The 9,526-nt window shown below is 47.7% G+C and overlaps 1 long non-coding RNA gene across 1 annotated transcript; it reads left to right on the plus strand.

Moving 5' to 3' along the window:
- The first annotated feature begins 1,426 nt into the window (after positions 1–1,426).
- Positions 1,427–8,797, plus strand: LOC129692658 (uncharacterized). The gene is made up of 4 exons (XR_008722747.1): positions 1,427–1,508; positions 2,420–2,587; positions 3,976–4,139; positions 7,787–8,797. It is a non-coding gene; the product is annotated as an uncharacterized LOC129692658 (long non-coding RNA).
- The last annotated feature ends 729 nt before the right edge of the window (positions 8,798–9,526 follow it).

Below are 9,526 nucleotides of genomic sequence, written 5' to 3' on the forward strand. Positions count from 1 at the left end.
CTATCTATCTATCTATCTATCTATCTATCTATCTATCTATCTATCTAGACAGGGTTTCTCTGTGTAGCATGGCTGTCCTAGAGCTCACTCTGTAGACCAGGCTGGCCTTGAACTGGCCTTGAGATTCATCTGCCTCTGTCTCCTGAGTGCTGGGATTAAAGGCATGCACCACCACCTGGCTCTTTTTGTGGTTGTTGTTCTTTAAAAATACATTTTTAATCCTAGTGCTAGGGAAGCAGAGGCAGGTGGATCTGAGTTCAAGACCAGCCTGATCTAAGTAGTGAGTTCCATGACAGCCACACACACACACACACACACACACACACAGACACACACCATGGACTACCATGCTGTTTACTGTATGGGCTTGCCATCAAGTCTTACGGGGGCTATCTGAAATCATGATCTAGAACCCTGAACGCATTTCTCACAGTGCTGCCTCTGGGAATGCTGCTCTGTCTCTCACCAACTCCTACTTTGAAGCTGCATGTGAAGAATTTTCTTGGAACATATTGCTGACAGTGGTTTGGCTTCCTCTTCCTGATTGACTATTATATAATTCACCCTGTTACCCTTTTTGTTTTGACTTCCAGGAAGCTCGGCCTCTGCCTTGAAACCTAATTATTGCAGCTATAAAGAACCAGAAGGCTGCACACTAGTTTATTTACAGAGGCATTGCATTTGCCCCTACTCTAATTCTTTGTGTTCCTCTAGCTCACTGTTGTTTAATTGCGTAAATTCCTCTGTGGAATAATGCTGAGTGAAAAATGGAACTCCTGTCATTGACATGGAAGAGGCCACTAACATAACAGCTCCAGACTGGTCACAGCTCAGACATCTGTCAGTGAGGGGATTAATAAATGGTGGAGCTAGAGCGATGTCTCCGCAGCTAAGAGCACTTGCAGCTCCTGACTAGCACCCGGATCGCTCCCCAGCACTCGGATGGGTGCTCCCAATTACACGCAACTCCAGTTCCAGAGGACCTGATGGCCTCTTGCACGCACATGGTGCACATATGCTCATGGAGGCCCACGCGGATCCACATAAAAAGAAAGTGGTAGAAACTTGATGAGATTTTACATAGCAGCAAAAGATCAAACAGCAGATATGTTTACAACATGGACAAACCTCACCAACATTGCGCTGAGGAAGCCAGACGCGAAGGGTCGTAAACTACATGGTTCCCGGGTATCGATTCCGAGGGCAGCCTCGGTGAATCAGCGCGCCGGCAGCCAGAGCGTGGAGGCTGGGGGCTCTGACAGACAAATGTCTCACTGCCTCAGGGGTCGGAACACTTGGTCCCCTGCTGGCGAGGCTGTTTGGGGAGGGGACGGAGCTTCCAGGGGGAAGTACGCACGGGGCGGGGCTTGAGAGTTCAGCGCCTCACCTACTTCCGGTGTGCCCTCTCTGCTTCCTGCTCCAGCCATCCGGTTACCCCTCTACCAGCCGCCACACACCCTGCCGTTGTGGGCACTCTCTCTGGAACCATAAGTCAAAGTAAACTCTTCGTAAGTTGCTTTTGGTCATGGTGTTTTATCACAGCAGCAGAAAAGTGTGTGGTACAACACCCTCGGGAAAGAATTTCCTGAGCAGTCTCAAGGACATTCCCCATGGGGTGTTTGAAATAGCCACTGTCCCATACCTAATTGAGACCTAATTGAGTGTATAGAGGGAGAGCTCACTGAAAAGCAGTCACGATTATTATTACTTTTTAAATGTACTTTGCGGGATGTTTATATTAATTGTGTTTCCGTTACTGTAACAAAATATATAAGGCCACCAACTGAAAGCTAAGTTAAGTGCGCCAGGCATGATGGTATGCACTTTAAATCCTGGGTCAAGGAGCAGGATTGGGAGTTCAAACCAGTCTGAGTTACACAGTCAGTTCCAGCCCAGCCTGGGCTACCCAGCAAGACTTTATCCCAACCCTTCTCCACCTCCTACCCCCACCCCCTCCAAGAAGAAATGCTCTCAGTGGTTTGGGAGGCTCCTGCACATGGCTTCCTGCTGTTTGAGGACCCTATGACTGTTCAGCATACCACACAGAAATATTCAACAGAGAAAACCACATGCTTAATGGCACCAGAGGTCAAGGCGCCAGAGGTCAAGGCCCTACCATCCCCTTTGAGGACATGCTTTCAGTGGTCTTTTCCTCCCTTTACATCAACCCATAAAAGGTTCCACCACTTCCTGACAGCACTCTGGGGCCGGAACCAAGCACCCCTTCTCCTCCAAAGAGGAGGACTGAAAGGCTTCTGGTTGTTTTGTTTGTTTGTTTGTTTTGTTTTGTTTTCTCTATATGACTCGGTGTCTCTTGAAAAAGAACTTTACCACTGATGATCTCAAAAATGTGTGAGGTTCTTCAAGATTCCCAGTGTTCTTGGGTTAGCAATCATGGTGCACCTTTATTACATCATAGGTGAAACTATCTGCAGAGGAAGCCCTCAGCCACAGGGGAAGAACCAGTGTGGGTGGCTGTGTTGTTTTCCTACTTCTCAAAGAGGCTGGGAGGACGAGAACGGGGATCCAGCTGAAGCCTCCTGCACCCTTCAAAGCCGTACCTGCTGTGTTCCACCTCTCCTAACAGGTCAAAAGCACCCTTTCTAACCCGCACTTAGAGGTGCCCTATACAAAGTTGGCATGTAAGGTGTGATACTAGTTTTTTGGGTGAAGAGTGCGTTTGGTGAGTATTGGCGGAGCAGCCAGTCTAGGCTTGGGTCTTTGTAGCCTGAGGAACGTTTACAAAACAGAGTGGGAAGAATCAATATCAGTTCCCATCCTTAATTCCCATCCTTAACTTCACATACTCTTTGCACTTACTGATGCTCGGAATGTAACCCGGAGTCGGCCTACTAATGGCTTAATGGGGCAAAGCCATTTGGAGTTTGGGAAAGGATGATTGTGGCTGACCTAAGAGACCCACACTTTTAGCTGGGGCCTCTAAGAAAGGCTGAGCTCATCTGACTTTCAAAGAGGTCAGGATGGCTTCCACTCAGAGATCATAAGACTGAGGTGTGCGAAGGAAGCACCTAATGGAATCTGTCCTATTGAAGCACCGACATCCAGGAAGGAAAGTAATAGCAAAACCCCAAAGCAGATTTAATCCAAAGGACACTCAGCATCTTTATAAAGATTCCAGGTCAAACTGTTAGCCAGATAGAGTCTGTCAGGTCCAGCGTCTTCCTCAGATCTGTAAAACTCAATCCAAACTGGAATGAAATACCGGGGCCCCAAAATGATGTTCCGCTGTTGCTGGCCTCTGCCTCTGGATAGAATGTACTTCCGTTAGATGGAGGTGTGAGCTTACTTAGTTAAGACAGATGAACACATCCAGAATAAGAAAAGAAAGAACCTACCCAGTGTTCAGTGTCTAATTACTGATCATCTGTATCACTATGATCTTAGGCTAAAAGGATCTCATTCCCATCTTGATACTTCAGATATATCTGAGAAAATTTTCCATTTAAACAGACACAGGCACCCGGGGAAAGTGGGTTTGTATGGTTTATCAGACCTCCTAGAGCAATGGAGAAATAAGTCTCCCTTAAGAGCTTCGGTTTTAGTCTGGCCTGGTGACACACACCTTTAATCCCAGCACTCAGAAAGAAGAGGCAGGAGGAGCTCTCTGAGTTCGAGACCACCCTGGTCTACGCGGTAAGGACTAATAGAACAAAAAACAACCAGGAAAAAAAAAACTGTAGGTGTTAGCTTTTTCCCCTTAAATTTTAAGTTTGTAAACAAAGTTGTGATTTTACACATATACCTGCGTTTCTTCTCTGGGCCCAGGATTTAGAAATGGCGTTTTTCATTGAAGGGGGTGCAAACATGCGTCTTGAAAGCAAACTGCCTAGCTGGCCTGGTTCCTCTTGATGACTGCTTGGTCTGATGATCCACTGATTCTTTTATGGGTTTAACTAATTTTGTTGCTCCAATATGTACAGTTTAAAGGCTTTATTTAACTTTGATTTCTCCTAGGTCTTAGAATGGACTTTAAAGTTCTACAGTACCTTTATTTGTTATGGATGGATTTGTTGCTGATACTCAGTGGGCAGTACTCCCTGCCAGCCTTCCCGTTTGGCCGGGCGTGGCCCTGGGAGCAGAAACGAGGAAGAAGCTATTGGTCTGGAGTGACTTTCATGGTGAGTGTGCATCTTTGTGCATGTGGACTGTTGTACCAAAACATGTAAAGGAGGCAGCTGAAAGGCAATAGGAATCTACTTTCCACCGTTTATTAAGATGCTCACAGTCAAGGTATCAGCTGGTTTGGCGTCTGGCAGGGCCTGCAGTCTGTCTGGAGACAGCGCTTTCTGACTGTGTCCCCACTGATGGGAAGGCCGAGAGCCTGACTCCAGGTTCTCTTTGGACGTGGATTCTATTCATGGTGGCTTATGTCATGACCTAATGGACTCCTAGAGAGTTCACAGGCTAATGGCATTTCAGCATATGCATTTGGTGTGTGTGTAGGGCATACACATTCAGATTATAGCAACTGCCCTATGCAATAGGACCTAGATGGTGGTGGGGGTGGAGGGGAGTATACTTGGCAGGGAAGGTTGGGAAAGGCTTCAGAGAGGATATATAGCACCCTTCTCTTTTCCGTCTCTCCTCTATAATCCGCAGCTGAGGCTCCCAGCTGCTCCTTCCTTATCTCCTGAGCATGCTAGGCTCTGGTCCTGAAAAATGTTCTCTGGTGATTGTTTATTGCCGAGTCTCTTCTGAGGCTAAGGTCCAGGGAAGGTCCCCAGAGGGATCCTATGCTGTCCATGGTGCTGGCTGAGGAAGCCTGAGGCAGAGGCATCTGCCTGTTTCCCCAGCACTGTGGGCCTCGAGTTTGTACCGCGTGGCGTGGGTTGCTGCTGCTCAGCTTACTCCAGTTCATCTGAGTAGACAAATGAAAACAACTGCCCACAACACAACACCTTTACCAACTCGGAACGGAGCTGTAAGGAATCTGCCTCAGCTGTGAGGACCCCGGGCGGTATGGTTTTTGTGTCTGATCCCACCTGGTCCAAAGAGTACATAACCAATTCCAGCAGCCCCAGGGTGCCAGGCATCATCTGCAGGTGCCAGTGGGGCAGAGGGCAGGGAGGAGTGAGAGCAGAGTCAGTCCCGTGGTAAGGCTGGCAAATCTCCACATCCTGCATTTAGGGAGGAGCAAATGGCTATAGCAAAGATGTGCTGAAGTCAAAGGCCGCATACAGGCAGCACGGAGGTTGTTGTGGGCACCTCCTACCCTCATCTGCGCCCTGGAGTGTGGTGAGTAATGAAAGCATTGTACTACACCAATGTTTATGCAATCCCACGCTCACCCATCAGTATAAGAAAGCCCCTGCCTTGGCCATTGACACCGGAGACGGTTTCAGAGGCTTTGGCGCCCTTATCTTCAGATGGAGCCAGTCAATCAAAGCCTAAAGGGAATCTATGCAGCCTGAGCACAGGGCATAGAACACAGGAGACACTCAAGCCTGGTAGCCAGGCTGTGGGTGTTGCTCGGGACTAGAACACTCTCCTAATATGCCCAAGGCTCCGGGTTCAACTCCCAGGACCCCTACCCCTAAACAACCATGGTAATGATTGTCTTCACAGCAGCAAACAAAATCTGGCAACTGCCAAACACAGCACCCTAAGTATGCATCATAGACCTATGCCAGTTGGTGAGTTGTTTGGGGAGGGATTATTTGAAGCTTTGATAATTACAGAATAACTTAATATCTGTTAGATCTAGTAAGAAAATAGTTGTGTCTTGCTGTTTTTTTTTTTTTAATTTGTGCCTTTAAAATTTTTCTCGTGCGTGTGTGTGTGTGTGTGTGTGTGTGTGTTACCCCATAGGTGGGCTGCAAGCACTGACCTCTCTCATTTATTCCTTAGGATTTAGGTTACTGAAACTCACTCTCCCCAGCCCTCGAATATCCTGTGTCATTCAGGGACTGTGTACTGACAAGCTCCCTGGCTAGGTCCTGTCCCCCTCCTCAGCCCTGAGGCATGGCCTTCTCCTGGCCACGTTTTCAGGGTGATGTCCCTGCAACCTTCTTGAGCTGCAGCAAAATGAGCTTTGGGCGGCAAGAAAGCAGTTTGGTGAAACACAACTCAGTAGCCAGTATTGGTTCAAACTTTGGGAGTCTGACCCCAAATTAATTTAGGAGTAGTTAGACACAGCACAGTCTGATGGAAACTGTGATGAGGGTTAACTCAACCCTGAGTACACACTGAGCATGCCTGTCTCCTTGAGGAGCACAGGAGGCTAAACACAGATCGGACGTGACTGCATCAAAACCCTCTGCTAGGTACACGCGACACCTTCCATAAAGTAGTTTATGTAGACTGACAGAGAAAAACAAGCTTATGAGAGGGGCCTAAGGAGGGTCCGCTACCAGAACATCTTCAGCCACACAGATTGAGCAAAGATCTCCAGGCTAGAAAGCTCCATTCTTCTGGGCAGAAAACAGGCTCTGCATTCCTTCCCGTGAAGCAACAACCCTGTGTGCCTAGCATTCCGGATGTCTGTGAGCTAGAGACCTCTGTGCCCCTACCAGGTGGCACCCGCCTCTGCTCCCTACAGTCTGTGCTGCCTTGGGACTCTGTGATGTATTCTCTGTGCAGATTTTCTGCATCTTCCACGACACAGCTCCTGACATCAAACATTTAGTTCATTAACTATAGCCACCTTCATCTTGGGACATGTGACAAGCTTTCTAGACCTTGCATAGGAAGTAATTTGAATGTCAACACATCACGTAGGATTCAAAGCTATCCTCATTGCTCCCCTACCAGCTTGACTATCTGCTTCCTTCCTTGGAGTGTCTTCCTTTCCATTTGGACCACAGTGTTTGACACTGACTGAGCAGTAGTCATTTATCCACTGCTCCTGGAAGGAAGGGCCTTGACTCTGCTCTCTGGCTACCAGCCTCAATATGGTGGGCAAGCATCTTCTCTTTAACCTTTGCCCTCTAACCCTAGCCCATGCTTGACCTCAGCTGTGTGTAAGGGGTAGAGCTGGGGCCATGGTTTTGGCTTTCCAAGCATGCTAGCTTTGGCTGCTCACCTCCAAGTCCAGCAAATGCCTGTGTGACTGAACCCCAACTTGCGCATCTCCCTGTGTCCAAGCGTGGTGGCTGGCCTTGCCTACTCTAGATTTTACCATGGAACCCAAATTAATTCCATGGAAATAGCCCTACACAGACTTCTGGGGATACGAGTAAGATGTAGAAGAAAGTCATGTGGTCCCAGGCAAGACCATCCTAAGCCAGGTGTGCCTTTTGGGCCCCAGATAAACACCGCTGCATGAGCCCAGGTTATTAACCAGTTTACCAACATATTCCAAAAAATAGTGTGTTTTAAGTGGGCTCCATGGGAATGCCTTCAAGTTTTTGAAGTGGTAAGTCCCATAACTGATATAGCTGCTATTTAAACAAAATGGTGTGTGTGTGTGTGTGTGTGTGTGTGTGTGTGTGTGTGTGTGTGTGTGTGTGTACATGTACACATGATGTGCGAGTGGGTGTGCAGACCACAGCACGTGTGTGACTGTCAGAGGACAGCCTGTGGCGTCACTTCTTGCAGGTTCTGGGCACTGAAGTCAGGGCGTGAGACTTGAGCAGAAAGTGCTGGTCTTAGCTGATGCACTGTATCAGCTCCACACTGGGCATCATTTTTTAAAATGTTTTGAATTTTTTATTGACAATTTTGTACATGGGTATAACACGTATTGATCATATCCACCCTCCGTCTGTCATCCCCAAGTCTCCTTCAACATGTCTCTCTCCCTCTTTCACGGTCTCCTTTTTTTCAGTGATTCCAATTAGTTCTGGCCCATGGGCAAGGATGCGGGGTTGTCTACGAGATGACAAACTACCAGTGGCCATACCAGAAAAAAATGGACCCCTTTTTTTCTCCAGCAGCCATGAACTGCCAATCACTCCTCAGCTAGGGGCTGGGCCTCATGAGGGCCTCTCCGGTGCATCCTGGAATCAAGGCTGGCTTGCTTGATCACGTGTAGGTAACCAAAGATCCTGTGAGTTCACGTCACACATGGAAGACAGCATTTCACAGCACTCTTCTCCCTCCCAGCTCTGACATTCTTCCCAGCCACTCTCACGTATGATTCCTGATACAGATGCCTCAGTTGGAAGTGAGCACCCGACAGTCGCTTATCCTCAGCCCTACAGTAGTAACCTGTTAAGGATAGCCCAAAGGAACACTCACTGAGCAATGCCCAATGTCCAGTCCAGAGCACCAGGGACAAAGTAAAAACAACACTGGAAAGCCCAAGTGAAAGAAAGGCCCTGTGAAACAGCGCTCAAAGAGCCCTCTCCTCCAAGAATGCTTCTCTCTGGAGGGCACTGACATTATGAAGGGTTGATACCTATAAACCATAAGCACTTAAAAAGTATGTTTAAATTACCCCTGAGGTCATTCTAAGAACATTGAAAAGCTAAAGGCTAAACAGAGAGATAAGTGCTAAGGAGAAGGCTCGGTAGGTAGAGGTGCCAGTCATCCAGCCTGGTCATCTGAGTTCAGTCTTCAGGACCCGAGTGGCAGAAGGAGAGAACTGACTGGCATCAGCGGTCCTCCACACACAGGCTGTGACAGGTGTGTGACCCCCTGAAAATAAACACATAAATGCAATAATAATAGAAAAAGAAGCAAGGAGGGATAACCTGGAAAACAAAACAAAACAAAACAAAACACTTTGACAAGATCTTTATCGAACAGCAATCTCCAAGGTAAATCAGTCAGTGTATGTGGGATGTTCCCTCAGTAAGGGAATGCGCTGGAATAGAAATAAAATTTTAAGCCCCCAGTACTGGATTGTCTCATTGCCCCTGGCTGTTCTGTGAAAGGTGCCCTGGAAATGTCTCTCTCTAGCGCCTTTGCTCCTGACCACTGTAAAAACGAAGGATAAAGAGGTGGTTAAAAACATGGTTACAAGCATGCCTGAAGCAGGCACCATCTTCCCCATCTCCACTCTGTCCCTGGGAACGGCATCTATATCCCTGTCAGATGGTGCAACTGTGAGACATGGGAGCAAGATTCTGCCGTTTTTGGAAGGGCTCCCTGAAAGAGAATCTGGGAGCACAGGGAATTCTCTACCATAGTCAGTTTTCTCTCTGAAAAAGCCCGTGTTTTCCCCAGGATTTGCATTGGTTTGGGGGTGGGGGGTGGGGACTCGCTTGCAGACTTGCTGGGAATTATCCCTGTCCCCTAAGTGGGGCACTGGATAAAGCAGCAATTTAGCCAGGAGGAGAATTGAATTTCTTAGGAGAGTCCTGAGAGTATCTAATGAGGATGTGAACTTGTCTGAGGGATGTGAGAAGACGAACTAGAATTAACACCTTGACAGCCACAAATATAGCTGAGTTCATAGTCAGTGATTACGAAACCAAGACACACCTTACTGTACCTGCAGCAACCGAATAGAGAAAAAAAGAAAACAAAACAAACCAGGCTCTTATTTACTGTGCGGCTCTCCCGATCCCCAATAGCAGGATCCTGCACACTCGAGCATTATTTGAAATGCATTATCAGTGCT

The sequence above is a fragment of the Psammomys obesus genome, unplaced genomic scaffold (genome assembly GCF_907164565.1).
Source record: "Psammomys obesus unplaced genomic scaffold, mPsaObe1.curated_primary_1811, whole genome shotgun sequence".
In the NCBI taxonomy this organism is placed as follows: domain Eukaryota; kingdom Metazoa; phylum Chordata; class Mammalia; order Rodentia; family Muridae; genus Psammomys; species Psammomys obesus.